The sequence below is a fragment of the Capra hircus genome, chromosome 7, assembly GCF_001704415.2.
Source record: "Capra hircus breed San Clemente chromosome 7, ASM170441v1, whole genome shotgun sequence".
Lineage (NCBI taxonomy): Eukaryota > Metazoa > Chordata > Mammalia > Artiodactyla > Bovidae > Capra > Capra hircus.
Genome location: NC_030814.1, coordinates 57,132,599 through 57,152,430, shown reverse-complemented (window position 1 = coordinate 57,152,430; position 19,832 = coordinate 57,132,599). Strand labels below are relative to the sequence as shown.

General features: G+C 45.9%; 1 long non-coding RNA gene across 1 annotated transcript in view; it reads left to right on the top strand.

Annotated features, from left to right (window-relative positions):
• Positions 1–19,832, top strand: part of LOC106502360 — a 293,538-nt gene that overhangs the window by 25,730 nt on the left and 247,976 nt on the right. The window contains exon 2 of the long non-coding RNA XR_001295918.2: positions 531–614. This is a non-coding gene — a long non-coding RNA (uncharacterized LOC106502360). The remainder of the gene's footprint in view (positions 1–530; positions 615–19,832) is intronic.

The window sequence follows — 19,832 nt, the reverse complement described above, 5'->3', positions numbered from 1 at the left end:
AAGGGTGTTTGTCAAATACTTTATTATAAACTGTATCTTGTAATAAAAAGCACCACAACCATTTGTTTATTCCTTTGCTCTACAAATATTTATTGAGTGGTACTGTGGCTCTGTATTTTTAGCCTTTATGTTCACAAACTAGAGGAGGACATAGACAAGTAAGTAGGTAATGATAATATGGTGTAATAAGTGTAGTAAAGGGTAAATACCAGGTATTGTGGAAACAAGTAGGAGGTGTTCTGATCTTGGAGGGGCAGGTAACTGGACAGGAAAATGTCCCTGATAAGACTAATGAGATGTTAGCTATACAGGGGCGGGAGTGAGGGTGAGTGTATGTGTTCCATGCAAAGGGGATATCTAGTTCAAAGATCTGGACACTAGGGAGGCCTAGACTTGTTGGGGAGTGATTTGTAACCTAGAATTTTATACCTAGCACAACTACGTATCAAATTGTGAAGAAAGAATAAAGGAAAAAGCATGTTTAAATATACAGGGTGGCGAAAAATTATCTCCCATGTGTCTTTTCCCAGGAAGCTAGTGGAGTACCTGCAATGACAAAACCAAAGAATAAAGCAAGAGGATAGACACCATGGAAATAACTACATGGACCTCAGGTAGGAAGGGCTGAATCAAAAAGGAGACATAGTGAGCAGTTGGGACTTCATTATAATGACAGAATTACTTAAAGTAGTAATAGAATCATATTCTAAAATAGTGCTCCCCCCACCTTTGAATTCTAGGGACATCTTTGAGCAACATTGTGATTGGATTCAACCAGGAACAACAGTTTTAAGGTTTTTCATATTTTGTATTCCTTTGAATAGGATGCTGCTGAGTTTTAAAGAATTTGGAAGTCATTGTACTAGGGCAACCTAAAAATGTGTGTAACTACTTCTTCAGTAGCCTTGTGCAGTTTGGCAGTGTCCTCAGAAATTCCCAGCGTCAAGAGGTTGTAGAAATGTGAAGGCCTATACAGGCGGCCACAGGGCTATGAAAGTTCCTGGAGCAGTGCGTTGTGGGAGAGGGATTAGTATAGGGAGGTAAGGGCCAGCTTCCAAATCCCAACCAAACTCTTTGATGGTCATTCTTTCTTCCATAGAAAAGGAGACCCCTAGGGGAACATTTCTGCTAGAACAAATCTGCTTACCAATTAAGTGCTGAAGCTGCTCTCTCCAGTGACTTTCAGATTGCCCGGAAATAAAATTTTAAGATGCCATCACCGGGTGACCAGAGATGCTTTCCTGTTGAACTTTTCTGTAGCTGGAATAAGGCAGTGTATGTTTGAGAGAGAGAGAGACAGAAAGGGAAGGGAGGAGGGAGGAGAGAGAGAATACATGTGTGTCTGTTCAGTGGGCTCAGAAGAAATTTATGGCTATGTTATATTTTAGCAAATAATGGTCAAAGCCAGAGCAGGAATCCAGGTGTTCCCTAAATCTGAAGCTAAGCAGAACATTTTATTTATGGATTCAGCAGACAGACGTTTGTTTTCTTTGTTATATCTGCATTTCAGGTTTGGATGATAAAAGATCAGCCCAGAAACCAAGCAGCATATTATGGTGTTTACTGGTTTTACTGGCCATAAAAGAGGGCGTTACTCAGTTCCCCATCAGCTGAGAGAAATCCTTCCCCACCCACTCCTGGCCAACCTCTCTCCCTCCCCCTAAGCAAGTGAATTTTAAACACCACTCTAAAGTTGTTGGCTGGTGACCTGGAAAATTCCTTTTGCTTTGTTCTGCTGTTAATGGCCCATCAGTTTAAACCTCCTACCCCCAGAAACTTTCTTTCTCATAACTAGACAGAGGAAGGAGGAAGTAGACGTTAAAAAGAAAGAAAGAAAGAAAAGATTCCTATTCTAAGGGCTTTGAGAAGATTCAAAGATGGCCCAGCCCGGATGAATGGAAGGAAGGAATTTCATTTGTCTTGACCTGTCTGTACTGAAGCCAGCACAAGGGCATATGTAAATAGGGCCTTCTTGAATACTTTTGATGAAGTGATAATTTTTGAATGTAGCCGTGGCTCAACCATGTGGGATTTTAGTGGACACAGGTCTGGAAGTCTTCTAATTCTGGAGTCCAAGATTTGGATTTATGTTTGAGCTGTGTAAGCTAGTAAATGTGTGAACCTCATCGAGCCACTAAGCTCAGTAACCTTCCTTATTCTTATTGTATCATATTTAATGATAGTAACTGTTTTTGATCTTATTGTTATTAGTTATTAATAACAATAAACTGTATTTAAAGATACAGTTAGTAACTGTTTTGGATCTTATTGTTATTAGTCCGACTCTTCGTGACCCCATGGACTGTAGCCTGACAGGCTCCTCTGTCCATTGGGATTCTTCAAGCAAGAATACTGGAGTAGGTAGCCAGTTCCCTTCTCCAGGGGATTTTCCCAACCCAAGGATCAAAACCAGGTCGCCTGCATTGCAGGTGGATTCTTTACCCTCTGAGCCACCAGGGAAGCCTTGTGCTTATTGTATCATATTTAAAGATACAGTTAGTAACTGTTTTGGATCTTATTGTTATTAGTTGTAAAAGCCAGTAATTATCATTGACTGTGTGTGCCAGGTCTTAGGACAGTTCTTGTATTATCTCATTTAATCCTCACTGAACAACTCTATGAGGTAAGTACTATTATTATTTCCGTTTTAAAGAAGAGGAAACTGAGGCTAAGTGAGGGTGGTAGAGCTGAGATTCCCACCTACGTTCTCTGTCTTTTAATAGCTGATGCTCTTAACCTCAACATTATTGTGTTCGTAAACTACAAAGATCTGAGAAAACATGATTAAGAGGAGGCACAGAGTGGCCATGCAGCTCTCCCTAGAGCATGACAGTGGTCACCTTGAACTTGCTGAGCTATCCCTGGAGGGGACAATTCTGCATAGAATGTTGACAGCAGGTCACTGCCCCTGGCCATTCGGCTTTCTGGAATAAAGTTCTGTCCACAAATCTCTCTTAAGGTTTTGGTCTGTCAGATTCCATTTCTCAGCTGCCAAAACAACAACCTAGACGCACAGAGAAATCAGAGCCTTTGAACACTAGTGCCACGCCCTTTACCCATCCCCACCACCAAATAGCACCTATGGCCTCTCAAATGAACTCTGTCATCTCTTACATCAGTTGGAGCTGGCAGATCTCAAATCCATCTTCTGTAACCCAGAAATGCCGAGGAACCCTCCCTAGCTGGACGGGAGGCAGCTGACCAGGTAAGAGACTGCCACTGACCTGACACTGAGGACAAAGCAACTGAAGAGCAATGGGACCATTAACCCCAGCTAGAAAGCTCTGAAAACATAGCATTAATACAGGTTTACTGAGCCCTCGCTCTAGACCCCAGGAGTCACAACTACTGAAGCCTACATAGCCCAGTTGGTAAAGAATCTGCCTGTGATGCAGGAGACCTGGGTTCGATTCCTGGGTCAGGAAGGTCCCCTGAGAAGGAAATGGCAATCCACTCCAGTATTCTTGCCTGGGAAATCCCATGGACAGAGGAGCCTGGTGGGCTACAGTCCCTGGGCTCGCAAGAGTTGGACACAACTTAGTGACTAAACCACCACCACCACTTGCCTTAGAGCCCATGCTTCACAAGAGAAGCACCACAATGAGAAGCCTGTGCGCTGCAACCAGAGAAAGCCTGTGCAGAGTAGTGAAGACCCAGTGCTGCAAATAAATAAATAAAAGAAAAAACAAAGTACCAATCTACATCCAAATGAGATTACCAAAAGTGAAAAATGGCTTTGCTGTGGGTGTACCCTGGGTGGAATTCCCAAGGCCCAGGGAGGGCTTTTATGTTCTCTCTTTCGTGAAAGTGTGTCCAACTCAGTTGTGTCTAACTCTTTGTGAGCCTATGGACTGTAGCCCACCAGGCTCCTCTTTCCATGGGATTCTCCAGGCAAGAATACTGGAGTGGGTAGATGGCATTCCCTTCTCCAGGGGGTCTTCCTGACCCAGGGATCAAATCCAGGTTTCCTGCATTGCAGGCAAATTCTTTACCATCTGAGCCACTAGGAAAGTCCCTTATTAGAAGTATCTTTATCTTTAAAAATTAATACATGATTATTGTCAACAATTTAAATAATATGGATATTAATACAGAGAAATTAAAAGTATATCATTAACAGAACACACTCCCTGACTCCCCTCCCCTGATCACTGCCCCCTGCCCCCACGCACCAGTCCTGGCATTACTAGTAACAGTTTGATGTCTGTCTTTCCAAATGGTTCTGCTGATTTCCTGTGTGTGTGGCATTTACATAAATAGCAGTGAGAAGATCCTAGTCTGTACCTTGTATATTACAAGTACATTTCTAGTCTATCCACACAGCTCTCTTCTGCTTTTTGACGGCAGCACAGTATTCTACAATAAGAATGGATCAACTTCCTTTTTCTCCTTTTTGTTTTATTTTTGTTTATTTAATTTTGGCTCTGCCATGTGGCATGTGGCATCTTAGTTCCCTGACCAGGAATTGGACCCATGCCTCCAGCAGTAGAAGTGTGGAGTCTTCACCACTGGACCAGCAGGAAAGTCCCCAGCTTCTTTTTTCTAATCTCTGCTTTGACAGATCTTTTGCTCTCCTGAGAACCTGTCTTAGCTCCCACTTAGCAAACCCTTGTCTGGGTCCTGCCTCAGGAAACTGCACAGATGGGAAGGTGGTCAAGAGGTGAAAAGGACAGTGGTGGGCACCATATGGGAGAGTGTGGAGATGAGTGTATTCTATCCTCGCCCTACTGGGATACACAGGAAGCTCTTTTCTCTCTTCCTCACCTTGCCAAATGGTTCCACTGTCTAGCTAAAAAGCTGCACATTTTATGGGAATATCTTTGAAAACGATTAGGAGGATCAATTTAGAGAAACATGAAAGGCTGTCGTCTTAGAGTCACACTCTATCATTTGGGACCTCCACTCTGGGCATGCACACCTTGGGGCTGTCAGGATCACCAGAGGTCATCCAGGCCAGTCTCCTGCCTCTATCCAAGATGCATGAGTAGCTCCTACTGAAAGTACTCTGTGTTCCTCTCTTGGTAGCTACTTTGTGTGACTAACATCTCCCTTATTTACAGATGTGCTGTTTCTCCCTGGAAAGGCATTCTAGTGTAGAGGATTCAGGCAAGACCACTTATTAGCTAGGTGCTCTTGACCGAATTTCATATTATTTCTCTATCTCAGTTTCCTCATCTGTGGAATGGGGATAATAGTATGTGTCTAATTTGGTAGGGTAACTTGTCTTTTTTATTTTTTTGGTAACTTACAATATATACATAGCATAGTTGGTGTATTATGTAGTAGATGCTCAGTACTCATTGATGGGAATGATTATACCCTGAGTCCAAACAAGATCACTGGCTTCGAACCCAGGCTGCACACTAAACTCACCTGAAAGTGAAAGTGTTAGTCTCTCAGTGGTGTCCTACTCTTTTCGACCCATAGATTGTAGTCCATCAAGCTCCTCTGCCCGTGGGATTCTCCAGACAAGAATACTGGAGCAGGTAGCCATTCCCTTCTCCAGAGGATCTTCCCAACCCAGGGACTGAATCCCTGTCTCCTGCATTGCAGGCAGGCCCAGCCAGGCTCCATTACCAGTGATTCCGATTCTGCTGGTCTGTGGTGGAACGGGACGGGACGATTGAAGGTTTTCGAAAATCTCTCTGGGAATTCTAATATGTACCAGGATTGAGAACTGCTGATTCTAGTCTAGTGATCTCATTTTCCAGATGAGGCCTGGAGTGGGGAAAGACTTGCCCAGGTTACACAGCCTGACCACAAGGACCCAGGTCTCTCTTATCCTGGGTGCCAACCTCCAAGACTTGTCCTCAGGAAGAAAATCTGTTCTTTGCGTGCCCTTCAAGTGAAAGTGGAAGTCGCTCAGTTCTGTCCAACTCTTTGCTGCTGGATAGACTATACAGTTCATGGAATTCTCCAGGCCAGAATACTAGAGTGGGTTGCCTTTCCCTTCTCCAGGGGATCTTCCCAACCCAGGTCTCCTGCATTGCAGGCGTGTTCCAGCTGAGCCACTAAGAAAGCCCTTCAGGTACTGCCCCAACTTTCAGTCTCTTTCCTGAGAATGCTATATAGACCCCTCAACTAACTCTTACCAGGAACGGTGCTTTTCCCCCCCTTCTGGTCCCATCAGATTGTCCCCTGCTCAGAGAGTTCTCCAGACCAGAAGCTGCTCTTCTAGAAAATATGACCCTTTAATCATAGCACTTAGGAATATGTGAAATAATCCTGTTCATTCGTTTGTTCATTCATTCAAGAATCTCAGCCCCTTGGGGCCAGGGACCGCTGTTATCTTGTTGCTGTTGTACAGGGGCCTAGAATGGTGACCAGCCCTCATTAAATGACTGAATGAACGAAATCTCGGGAGGGCAGTTGAATATATTTTATTTTTCTGTCCCAGCCATCTGATTCTCATTACTCCTGCAGCTCGGGAAGCCTCTCTGCTTTGGCGTTTTATAAACCTTGTGTGCGTACGTCGACATTTTAACCATAAATCCAGAGTTTAGGGGTGGAAAAATTCGAGGCCAAGGGATTGGAGGAGAGGGATAAAAACTACCCTGAGGTCCGAGGCTGGGACGGCGCTGCCCCAGGGTTGGGGTGGGGAAGGGAAGGGAAACGTCGTTGGCGGGGCTTGGGGGGAGGGGTCCCCTTCTGCCCGCTGCGTGTCCCCTTGGCGGGACATAGCTCCGGGCTGCGACATCAGAGGGGTGCTCCGCTGCTGCCTTTACCTCCGTTCTGGGATGGGGACGGGAGGTGGGGGGATGCCCCAGGGGAGGGGACAGTGCCCGGGTCGTAGCCCGAGGGACCGCCTCGCGCAGTAGCCCCCGCATTCCGGCAGCGCGCGCCCCGGGAGGTGGCGCCTTAGGGAGGCTGTATTCTTTTTTTTTTTTGGAGCCAGAGGGGAAGGGGGAGGGGAGCCCAGTGTGTGTCCCTTTAAGAGCCGGAGCGCTGCCCCCGCCTCACAGGCGCCCAGAGCCTCACAAAAGAACAGGATGTTGTTGATTTGTCACCAAACCACAGAGAGGAAATGATTGTAAATTTCCTTTAAACATCCCCACCGCGCTCCAGCCGCCCCCGCTTCCGCCTCCGCCGCCCCCGCCCGGCCGGGCGCAGCGGGGCCTCGGCGCTCCCGCGGGGCGCCCTCTCCACGGCCTCCCAGGCCAGGCCACAAGCCCCTGCCGGCTCCGGGGCGCCTGCGGGAAGAGCCCCCGCCCCGCGCCCCGCTAGCGTTCCAGTTGCTTTCTTCTGATTATTTTTTCAGCAGCTGCCACAGAGAAAGGGCCTCAGCTCATGTGCAGTCTCGCGCGCCACCCTTGCCTCCTCGAACGGATGACACCCACACCGGCACCGCGGGCCCGGCCCAGGAAGAACCTGAGCATGACCCCGCGTTGAGCCTCTGGATTCCCTGCAGTCACAGTGATCATTAGTTCCAGAGTCGCGGGGGTGGCGGGGGAGGGGGGGGCGCACTGAGGCCCAGGGAGGTTACCGGATACCTGAATGGTCACCAGCTCCTGGATCCTTCCGGGGACTCTTTGAGCACCTACCTAGGAAGTTTAATTCACCCTGAGCTTATGTTTGTAACCCCACGGCCACACTGCCACCAGAACATGATAGAAGTCTCAGGTCTTCAATCGTGGCCGTTTCCATTGGGAAGTCCAGTGTAACCGGTGGTTAAGACCAGGTTGTTTCAAGAGGCACATCCCCCACCATTTCCAACCGGACACCCCCGCACCCTTCCAGGAGCTGCTAGGGTCTTGGTTAATTACACCTGTGGTTTTATCCATTCTTACCTTTCCCGACGCCTCCCCCCATGTCTTGGTATAATTTTTGGAAGCCTCTGGTACGGTTCAAGTTTGCTCCCAACCTGGGCCTGTGGTGGGGTGGTCCAGTCTGGTCTGTGGTCTAGGGAAAGGTTGCCTTTGTTGCACACAGTGTTCTTCTGGAGCAATTAATGCTTATGGTTCTGACACTGGCTTAAATATTCAGAGCAGCAGCTAAAGTCCCAGGTATGATGCGCAGCGGATTTTCTCATTTCATCTTTCCAATATTCCCTTGAGGTTGGCATTGCTATGGTCTTTATGCACATGAGGAAACTGCATGACCAACTCACACAGAGTAAGGTGAAAGTGACTGGACTCATTTAGTCCTCACTCTGATTACTGGTGGTGTCCCTCTTTGGTGCTTTAAATCTGATTGAGGGGACTAGTAGTAAAAAGGACGCGGGGGATTTTTGTTGTGTCTTTTGTTACCCCAGCCTCCAGGGAGCTCTGGGTCAGGTCCCACTTTCTGGGGAAAAAAAATCCAAAAAACCTGAGTGGCTGACACCCTCAGGCTGGAATCTGTCTTTGGGACTGTACTCTCGGGTCTTGGAGGAGGAGGGGCCCTGGTGTGGAGTCTTAGTTCTTTCCCCTCTACTTGAATGGGAAAATGGGATCCTTGAAAAAGATTTCCCTGGTGCTGGATTCCTAAGGCCAAATAGCCCCCTTCATTTCAAGACCCTGGATTCTAAGCTCAGAGGCGGTGAGGTGGAGGTGGGTGGGGGGAGGAGGAGTGTTTGCCTCTGGATTTCATCAGTGTCTTGTAGAACAGTTAATGGCATCCTGTACCTGCTCTGTGCTACGCACTGCCCACATGCTGTTTCTGGGCTTTCTCATTTGATCCTGTGGTGGATTCTAAGAGATGAAAAGTTAGTTCCCAGAGAGGTTGTGCCCCTAGGAATGTTGTAGCTGGGGTTTCTGTCCTTCCCCACATGGTCCATGTATGTGTGTGTAAGAGGGAGTCATTCAGACACTGTGGAAACAGAGCTGCAGTGCTTGCCTTTAGTTGGTGCAGAAAGCCAAGAGGGTCCTCGATGCTGGTGGACTTGAGAGAGAAGTGCAATGGCTTTTGGCTCCTTTATGCTGCAGCTGTCTGCGGTCCCTCAGCACTGACCCTATTTGTTGATGGATTTCCAGAGCGGCTGCGGTGTCTCCACCTGTCCTTGTTGCTTTTATAGATTGCCAGTCACTGGGCATCTGGGTCCCGGGCATTTGGGAGGGAGAGCCATCTGCTTAATTGTTTCCAGTCCACAGATGAGGAGCACCGGGTACCAAGAAGCTGAGTCGTTGGTCTGAGCAGGCTGGCTCGAGGCAGAGCAAGGCACTAGGAGTCAGGGCTCCCAGCCTCCACCACCACACAGTTCTAGGGAGGCTAGAACCAGAGGGCAGGTCATGTGGTGTCTCTCAGCTTCAGTTTTCCTACCCTGTGAAGAACTCTGGCCTGTGTGGTCTCTTGTGGCCCTTCTCGTCATCGTCATCAGAAAAACAACTTCTGTTTATTCATTCAGTTAATGTTTATTAAATGCCCACTGTATGCCAGGAACCTCTTTTATAGGTGCTGGAGATACAACAGTTAACAGTTCTTGGAGTTTATCTTTTAAGATACAAAAAATTATATACACTTATTTATATACATTTAAAAGAAATACATGTACATTTGACCCTTTACCCAGGGGTTAGGAGCCCTTACCCGCCGCACTCAGTAGAAAATCCACATACTACTTATCTTTGCCTCAAAAACAAAGGATTTGATAAATGACTCATCTAAGCACAAGAACCTGAAACAGTTTGGATAGAATCAAGACTCAAACTGTAGTTCTTTGAATTCCATGTGTTATGATCTCTAAGTGAACACAAACTTGCCCCACACTTAGTTAAAGATCTCTGAAAGAAAAATACAGATACTATAATGAAAAATTTGTGTATAAATGGATCTGCACAATTCAAACCCACATTGTTCAAACTGTGTGTGTGTGTGTTGTGTGTGTGTGTGTGTGTGTGTGTAAAATGTCAAGTAGTGTTTTGTGCTGTGGACCAAGATGAAGAGGGTGTGTGTATGAGGTGAGGGAGTAGTATTTTATTTTATTTAAGGTAGTAAGGGAAGGCTCGTTGATAAAGTGATGTTTGAGGTTTGAGATGAGGGGAAGGGCTGAGCTATGCAGCTTTTTGGAAGTTTGCTTCAGCAGTAGGAACAGAGCAGTGAAGGTTGGGAGTTGTAGGTTGCATAGCACTTAGAGTGTGTCAGGTACTGTGCTAAGTGCCTTATGTTCTACATTTAATCCCGTTATTGCTGAATTTTATTTGGAGAAGCTGAGGTTCAGAGAGGTAGCCAAGGTTCAGAGAGGTTAGGTGATTTGCTCAGTGCCATGCAGCTAGTAGGTAGTGGAGATGAAATTCAAATGCTCCTATTAACCATCATGTTGCCTCCTACTCGGGGACTCTTCTTATGGATCTGGTACTTACTTTATGACCCGCTTTTAAAAAAAAATTTTTTTTTTCTTCTCTGTGCATGCAAAATCTTGGTTCTTAGATCAGGGACTAAACCTGGGCCATGGCAGTGAAAGTGCCAAGAGTCCTAACCACTGGACCACCAGGGAACTCTCCATGACCTGGTTCTTAGATTTTGTAGGGAGTAAGTGTCGGTACTCTTGCCTGGAAAATCCCATGGGTGGAGGAGCCTGGTGGGCTGCAGTCCATGGGGTCGCTAAGAGTCAGATACGACTGAGCGACTTCACTTTCACTTTTCTGCATTGGAGAAGGAAATGGCAACCCTCTCCAGTGTTCTTGCCTGGAGAATCCCAAGGATGGGGGAGCCTGGCGGGCTGCCGTCTATGGGGTCTCACAGAGTTGGACACCACTGAAGCGACTTAGCAGCAGCAGCAGCAGCGTCAACAGTAGCCAGGGTAGCTCCTGGCCCCTCAGTTGCATGGTTCTGGGGTTGAGCTCAGGGTCTGAAGTTCCATTTTATGAGTGGAAGAAGGTAATCTATTAGATGCTGGAAACATCCCATGTTGTGTTTATGGCAGAAGAGGGAAAAACACCATCAGATTAGTGTAAACAAGAGAAATGGAAGAATGGGGTAGCCTGAATCCCTCCAGCCCCCTCCTTGGTTTTAATTTCCCTATGACGGGGCCCGACACAGCACGCTGTATTATACAGCGATAATGAAAACACTTGGATTAGTGAACTGAGATTTATAGGGCAGACGGGAGCCAGCAGAGAAGACGGCAGTCATCTCTTTTATTTGCAGGCAGATATCCAAATTGCCACTTGCTTGCTTTTTCTTCCTGACACTATCACCTACTCTGCTTAATTAGATCCTTTCCCCCTCCCATATCATTTCCAACTCCCACCCAGCAGCTGGCTGCTCAGAAGAGTTGGTGAAGCTGCATGCAGAATGCTTTCCCAGAGTCCGGGGAAGATGAGTCAGAAACACAGCACATGAAAATCAGGGATGGGACCTGTGCATGAGGCTGTGAGCCTGCCAGTTCATCAGCAACGTGTGGCAGGATGAGGAGGGCTGGACCCAGGGCCACGTGCTTCTTAGGTCTCCTCAGTTTTCCCCCTGAGCATCTTCTTTGTTGTGGTGAGCAGAGACAGCGAATTCCCCAGACAGCAGACCACCCCCAGCACACTTTTCCAAAAGCACAACGAAAGAGTTCAGTCCTGCCTCTGAAGTATTTTGGAATACTCTACTATGTTCAAAGTATAGTTCTGGACTCTGAGGAGGGTGAGAGGTAGTTGGGGACTGAGATGAACAGACTGCTGCTAAAATCTAAAATAGAGGGAAATAGAGTGGAATGGCCAGATTAATTTCTTCAGTAAGTATTTATTGAGTACCTGCTATGTATCAGGCATTGTTCTGGGCACTGAGGGGACCCAGCAGTGGCAAGACATGCAAATAAGTCCCTGGCCATGTGGACTTATGGTCTACCTGACTGGGGAAGGGGCAGGACAGTAAGTTCATTACTAAAGAGCCTAAGAACTATGGAGAAAAACCAAGTAGGGGAGGTGGTGAGAGAGTGTTTGGCCTTATAATTTTAAAAGGAAGCCAGTGAAGGCAGGATAGTGTGGTGGAGACTTGAGAGAGCTGATCTGGAATCTAGGCTTTGACATCTAGACTTTGATTTTTTTTAAGTTTCTGTGATCAACTGATCTCAACATATTTCTCGTCTGTGAAGTGGTGCTAGTTATAGACATTCCTAAACTGATTAAGTGAGGGAAAAAAAATATATATATAATACACACTTAATTAGGGCTCTGTGACTGTTAACTGTTCCAAGTATTATGTGTGCTTGTAATAGAATAATGGGAAGCTGAAGGAGTGACTTACTCTGTTTGGGGAAAAAAAGGATTATTATCCATGTCACATTTTGTTTTTCTAGGAATCACAGTTTGCCTGTATATAAGGAGAAGGCAGGAATGCGGATGAACTCTTGAAGCTAGAATTCAGATTAGAGGGGATTTAGATAAGGGTTTGGTACGTGGGATGTAGGTGGGAGTTGGACTACTGTTGGTATTTTGCATTCTCTTTTTAAAATGATTTTCCACATGCTTTGTGTTTGCCCTGATACTCCACAACAAGCCTGGCAGGGAGGCTGGGGCTGCCCATTAGACAAACAGGCGCAGGATGTGAGTGCCCAGCCAAGGTCACCGCCAGTCTCCAGAGGAGATCTCCTGCCGGTCTTGAGATGAGTCATCCTGGAGTGTTGCTCCCGGGGTGAAATCACAAAGGAAGGAAGGCTTGGGTTTATTGCAGGCAGTATGGGAAGTTTCCTGTTCTTGAGAAATCTCAGAAACAGTAACCCTCCACCTGAGGGGCCTTGTTCTTCAGAGGTCAGCCTCCTGTGTAGCCCGAAACCCTTCAGAAGATACGGGATCTAATTTGGGGTGAGGGAGAGGGTCTTAAAAGCTTTTGGCATAAACAGAGGTGAAAGAAAGGAGATGAAAAGAGGGAAAATGTATAGTGGTTGAGAGCTTGGGGTCTGGGTTTGGTGGTTCTGCCAGTTACCAGTTGGGGCAAGTCCTAGAACCTTCTCCAAGCCTCATTTCCTCATTTGTAAGATGGAATAGTAATGGTCCCTAACTCCCAGGTTGTTGGCACAGTGACACACAATGATGAATGCCAAGGGTTTAGCACAGTGTCTGGCAGAAAGAGGCCCTTAGTAACATGAGCTGTTATTATTAGAGAGGAAAAGGAGGCCGTGCTGGGAGAGGAGTGAGAGTGAGAGGGTCCCCAGGTTAGTGCATCTCTCCTGATGCTAAGCCGTTTAGATGGGGCCTTTTTGTTTGTTTGTTTGTTTACTTGACTCTGCTTACTTGGTCATGGCATGTGGGATCTAGTTCCCAGGATTGAACCTGGGACCCCTGCATTGGAAGCATGGAATCTTAGCCACAAGACCAGCAGGGAAGTCCCTCGATGAGGTCTTGATGAAGCTCTTTCTGCCTGGGGTACTTTCTCCTCAAGGAGTTTCTACTTCAACCAGCAGCGCATACGTGTGTGGTCACTTCAGTTGTGTCTGACTCTTTGCGACCCTATGGACTACAGCCTGCCAGGCTCCTCTGTCCATGGGATTCTCCAGGCAAGAATATTAGAGTGGGGTGCTGTTTCCTCAGTCTTCCCAACCCAGGGATTGAACCCATATATCTTGGGTCTCTTGCATTGGCAGATGGGTTCTTTACCACTAACACCATCTAGTAGACAAGCATATGATGTCCTCTGGTCCTTACTCATATTCCCTGGCATCATGGTTCAGTGGGCATGGCGGGCCTGGGGTCGTCCTCTGTTGGTTCCCTCTCTCCCCCTCCCTTTAACCCTTGCTTCTCTGGCAGACCTGTTATTTGTCCTGTCTCTCTTGACTCCATAGAATGAAAATAATGATCCTGTCTCTACTGGTAATTGTCTAGGAACAGATCAAGTCCCCTCCCAGTCATCTGCCTCTGATTGAACACACTCTGCCTGCTGTAGACTGTCCTGCTGGAGCTTGGTGCCAAACACAGGCACTGGGAACCCATTGGCTAGATGTTATTGGCTGGACAGCCTTGAGGTTTGCTGAGGATGTTACACCTTGGTTCTGGGACCAACGCGGAAAGCTCTGAGAGTACCTCTGAGTGTTTACCCAAAACGCTAATATTTGTTGTCCAGTTGTGAATCTGCTCTTCATCTTCCGGCTTCACTTCCTGTCCCCTCTTGGACGTAGAAGATTTCCTTAAGAAAACTGACTACAGCCTTTTCCAGCTGGGCTGAAGTGTTGCATGGGCTTGGGGTCAGGAAGCTCCAGAGGCTCCATATTTTTCTGATTTTTATAGAAATTGTCCCAAGAGCAGACCTCTTAGGAATATCACTTCCTAGCCTGAGTGAGAAGGGCAGGGTTGTGGGTCAGAGGAATCTTAAATTTAATTGTATTATTCTGTTCCAGTAGATTCTAGTCCTGTTGATATTTGTGTATATTTTATTAAGATATAACCATCTTAAATGGAAAGCAAAATAAAACTCACCACGTCCTCTTCTTTCTTTCTTTCTTTCTTTTTTTTATTTTACTTTATTTTACTTTACAATACTGTATTGGTTTTGCCATACATCAACATGAATCCGCCACCGGTGTACATGAATTCCCAGTCCCGAACCCCCTTCCCACCTCCCTCCCCATCCCATCTCTCTGGGTCATCCCAGTGCACCAGCCCCAAGCATCCTGTATCCTGCATCGAACCTAGACTGGTGATTCATTTCTTACATGATATTATACATGTTTCAATGCCATTCTCCCAAATCATCCCACCCTCTCCCTCTCCCACAGAGTCCAAAAGTCCGTTCTATACATCTGTGTCTCTTTTGTTGTCTCGCATACAGGGTTATCATTACCATCTTTCTAAATTCCATATATATGTGTTAGTATACTGTATTGGTGTTTTTCTTTCTGGCTTACTTCACTCTGTATAATCGGCTCCAGTTTCATCTACCTCATTAGAACTGATTCAAATGTATTCTTTTTAATGGCTGAGTAATACTCCATTGTGTATATGTATCACAGCTTTCTTTTTTTTTTTTTCTTTTTTGGTTTTAAGTTTGTTTTCTTTTTTTTTTTAATTTTTATTTTAACTTTATTTTACTTTACAACACTGTATTGGTTTTGCCATACATTGACATGAATCCACCACGGGTGTACATGTGATCCCAAACATGAACCCCCCTCCCACCTCCCTCCCCACAACATCCCTCTGGGTCATCCCTGTGCACCAGCCCCAAGCATGCTGTATCCTGCATCAGACATAGACTGGTGATTCGATTCTTACATGATAGTATACATGTTTCAATGCCATTCTCCCAAATCATCCCACCCTCTCCCTCTCCCTCTGAGTCCAAAAGTCCGCTATACACATCTGTGTCTTTTTTGCTGTCTTGCATACAGGGTCGTCATTGCCATCTTCCTAAATTCCATATATATGTGTTAGTATACAGTATTGGTGTTTTTCTTTCTGGCTTACTTCACTCTGTATAATCGGCTCCAGTTTCATCCATCTCATTAGAACTGATTCAAATGTATTCTTTTTAACGGCTGAGTAATACTCCATTGTGTATATGTACCACAGCTTTCTTATCCATTCGTCTGCTGATGGACATCTAGGTTGCTTTCATGTCCTGGCTATTATAAACAGTGCTGTGATGAACATTGGGGTACACGTGTCCCTTTCAATTCTGGTTTCCTTGGTGTGTATGCCCAGCAGTGGGATTGCTGGGTCATAAGACAGTTCTATTTCCAGTTTTTTAAGGAATCTCCACACTGGTCTCCATGTCCTTTTCTTTCTGAAGGACCCTGCGCTTTTTGCCTGAAATCCATTCTCATCTTTATCCTCATACACATCCATATATTGTGAGCTCTTTCATCAGGAGCCTGGATTGTGCTAAACCTTTTATGTATTTTCCACTTGATCTCAAAGTAACTTTAGAAAGACGGAATTATTATCCCTATTACTTTGATGAGAAGCCTGAGGCTCTAAGAGGCCACGTGGTCATGGCTGGCAAAACTGGGATTCAAACCCAAGTCTGATTCCATCCAAAGCCTTTAAACTTAGTGTATGATTTCTACAACAGTTATTCATTCAGCGTTATAGTCTAGACCTTTCCCCCTTATGCCTTGATAGAGTTCCTAGTTACTGTTTAAAATGAGAACATAGGATGCCCTGAACTGTGTAACCATTTTCTCCTCTGGGCCTTTGTGGGCAGGGTCATTGGCCAGGGGCTGCAGAGCAGTGCAGGCAGTAGGTTCAGGCTGCTGGAAGCAGGAGCACACTGCAGCTGGGAGGAACCCATGGAGTGCATACCCGCTGGGTCATTTCAACATTAGGAACTCGAGCTGGCAGCTCTGCACTACCTGGTCATTATTTCAGCTGGGGTAATAGGTGTGGGGCTGGGTGCCCATGGCAGCAGCTCTCAGCTCCGGTGAGGGAGGCAGAGGAGAATCAGTCCTCTTGAGGTAGACAGGAGAAGAATTTCTATCTCCATCTTACTGGTAGGGGATCTGATCTTGAAGATGGCAGGAGGTTTTCCTGCCAAGCATAGGTCTGAAGTGGCGAGTTGAAGACCAGAGCGTTGGCGTTCAGACTCCTGGTGCCTTTCTCCTCCATCGTAGCATTTCTCTTCCTCTGGCTCATCTCCTCTAGGCCTCTTTTCTTCCTGATACATGGGGATGCTTCCCAGGTAAACTTTAGGTATACAAGTGCACATTAGACACAGCTGTTACACCAAGGCTAGCCCCATGTAGATAACCTATTTCTAGAGAAGGGCAGAGTGGTTGACAGAGAAAATAACTTGTTTCCTAAACACTTCCAAGAAGTGGTGGGTTTTTGTCTTGTTGGGCCAGGATGCAAATGGTAGCTCAGTTTCCTCCCTTTAGTCTTCAAGAAGGCTTTCATCTGCCGTCTGGAGCAGTGCTGTAAACATCTTTCTTGAGTCCAAGCAGTGGTCACTGCACATTTTTCTTTCACAGTAGGAAGATTGGAGTCCTTTGCAAGAGTTGACAAACAGCGTCCAGTTCTTAGGATGACAAGCCAAACTTTAAAAAAAAATGTTGTTAATGCAGCTCTGCAGCTTATCAAAATAAAATGAAGATTCAGATTCATTTATATATGAATGAAATAGACCATTTTGGGAGAGGGGTGTTAAAAATTCATATATCTTTACTAATGAAACCATTTTTACATTCACAATGGGGGAAAAAACCCCAAAACAAAAAATCAAGGTTCATACAAGTTTTCCTGTTAACCAGGAAAAAGTGAATCCCTGAAATTACAAACTTGCAGTATTATCTTTGCGTATTAGCAAAATTCTTCAAGCTTTTGAATAGTAAGACCTGATTTGCTGTTCCGTGAATTTAACATCTTCTTTTAATTTATACCTTCTGTAGACTGAGTTTCTCTACACTCGGAGCCACGCTGTGCTAGCCCATTTTGCACTCAAGTGGCCTTGCATCGTTACAACTCATCTTTGAGACAGTCAGGGCTCCAATGAGCCTCAGTCCAGGAACAGACTAAGAACAGCTCCCCCTAGGGTTTAGCTACATGGAACTCTCTGAAAGGCTTCTAAGGGGAGGTGAATGGCAGAGGCAGGATTTGAATCCAGGTCTAGACAGCCCATAGCACATACTGTTTTCCACTACCCAGTTCTGCCTTGAGCGGGCAAATCTATACTGAGCCTCTTCTTTGGAGTAAGACACCCTGTTAGGAAGGTACCTTGAAGGAGATGCTGAAGTGAGTCATACTATTCCCTCTCTTCACAGTACCTTCAATCTAGCATGTGCTGGAGGATCATTTTTTGTTGTGAAGAAACATGAATTTGTAATCTTCATTTTACACAAAAGGAAACAGTGAATCAAAGAGGTCAAGTGACTTGCTCAAGGGCACACAGCCATGATGATCAGAACTTTTACTAGGTGACTGTTGCTGGGAGCCCTTAGCAGTCTGAGACACTTATGTGGACCACCTCATTCCTAGGTGCAAGGCAGGTGAATCCCTTACAGTTCAGACAGAGGATGAGGTGCCAATGCTTGATAGGTTCAGGTCAGTGCTCCTGAATTGAGTGGAGTGTCTAAGACAGATTTATCCAAAAGGACTCCTCGAGGCTCCTGGGTCTGTGACTGTATGTGCAGCAGAATTCACGGGTTTCACCCACTTCTCTCTCCCTGTGGGGAAGGGTCCCCGCTTTGGCAAGTTGACTCCAGAGACCTCCCATCCCCAAAGATTCACTGAGGCCTGCTGAATTGAGCCATGCAGTGTAGAAATATTTGCTTTAGGATGCAGGAGATGAGAAAAGCCTGGAGGGGCAGGGCAAGAAGGTAGGGCTGGGGGATGCCCTTTGCTGTCGCTATGGGCCCGTGGGCCCAGGTTTTCAGGACCCACACCTAGGAGCTTTGGGAACACTCCCAGCCTATCTGCTGTGCTTAGAAGTGGGCAGCAGGACAGTGTGGACTCCTTGGGAGGATAGGTGAGAAATAGCTGAGTCCATTGCCGGACATGAGTAGATGCTTCACAAGAGTTTCTTTCCTTCCTCTTTCATCCTTGCCTCTCTTCCCTCTTAATGTCTAGTTGATTAGCCCCGTAGGGCTTTCCTGCTGCCATCACATCTTCAGTGTCTTCACAGCAATTCCCTGTCTTGTACCCCGAGAGGCTGTCCTGCACCCCGAGAGGCTGTCCTGCCACACATGAAGCTCATGTGAGGCACACAGAGGAGCAGTAAAAAATGCTGGGGTCCGTCCCTATCTCCCCTATCCCACCCAACATCCCAGGAGGGAGTCCAGTGAAGCCACTCTATATTTGTCAGACTTTAGAGTCACTCAGCTGGGTGTTCATCCTAGCCTCTGCCACACTGGCTGTTGTGACCTGGACTGTATTATTTAATCTCTCTGTGCCTCTGTTTCCAAACTTGAAAAAGATAATGAGAACAGTACTTACTTCATAGAGATGCAGGACGTATTGGATGCAATAGTTCATTAGAACCCCTGGCTCAGGTAAGTGCTGAGAACTCTTAGGTAAAACAGACATAAATCCAACTGGAAGGGACTTTAGACAGCAGGGCCCACCACTCGATTTTAAAAAATTATTTAAGTCATTGACAGTAATAAGAACTAATAGTTAACAGTTATTGAATACTTACCATGGGCCAGCCACTGTGCCAAGTACTCCTCATACATTAACTTGTTTAAAAACGTGAAAGTTCAAGTGGGGTGTCTCCTTCCCATCTCAGTCCCCCTCCACAGAGACAGCCACTATTACTGATACTCTGTGTGTGCTTACAGGCGTCCTCTGTGCATGTACAAAGATTTAAATATCTTTTTACCCCTTCAACTTTTTATAGAGGAAAGTTGGGCTTGGGGAAGAAATAGCCATTGGTCATAATAGTTCCTGTTCTGTGTGTGGAGGACTGCTCCTGTGCTGTGTGATTTTGAATCCTTGTTTCAACCCTGCAGCATGAACTGTATTATGTAGAATAAATGCTTCAAGGCTTAGTTTACCTCAGTGCATTAATTGAGGATTAAATTAGATAATCCATGAAGAGGGATTTATCAGTGTTCCTGGCACATCAGAACTGTTTAGAAGATGATGGCTGTAGGGGAGGATCAAGGTTTTATGGGGACCTGAAGCTTGTACAATTTGAGAGCCATCTATATGAGAAATAATACAAAATTATGAATCCAGTATTAAAAATATTTGTTTAGAGAAAAGAGGCCCAACAAGTTACATATTTGAAAAGCTACCAGATACTTCCAGCACTGTAAGAATACGTAACAGAACATTTTTGTCAATTAACTGCTGGGCACGCTCTATTATACTTTCCATTCCTACATTTTCTGGCTTCATACTCATTGTGATCACTTCTTCCTTTGATAACAGTTTTATAAAACAATTTTCTGGGAATTCCCCAGAGGTCCAGTGGTGAGGATTCCACACTCTCACTGCCAGGGCCCCAGGTTCGATCTCTGGTTGGGGAACTAAGATCCTATAGCCAAACATACAAACAAAAAA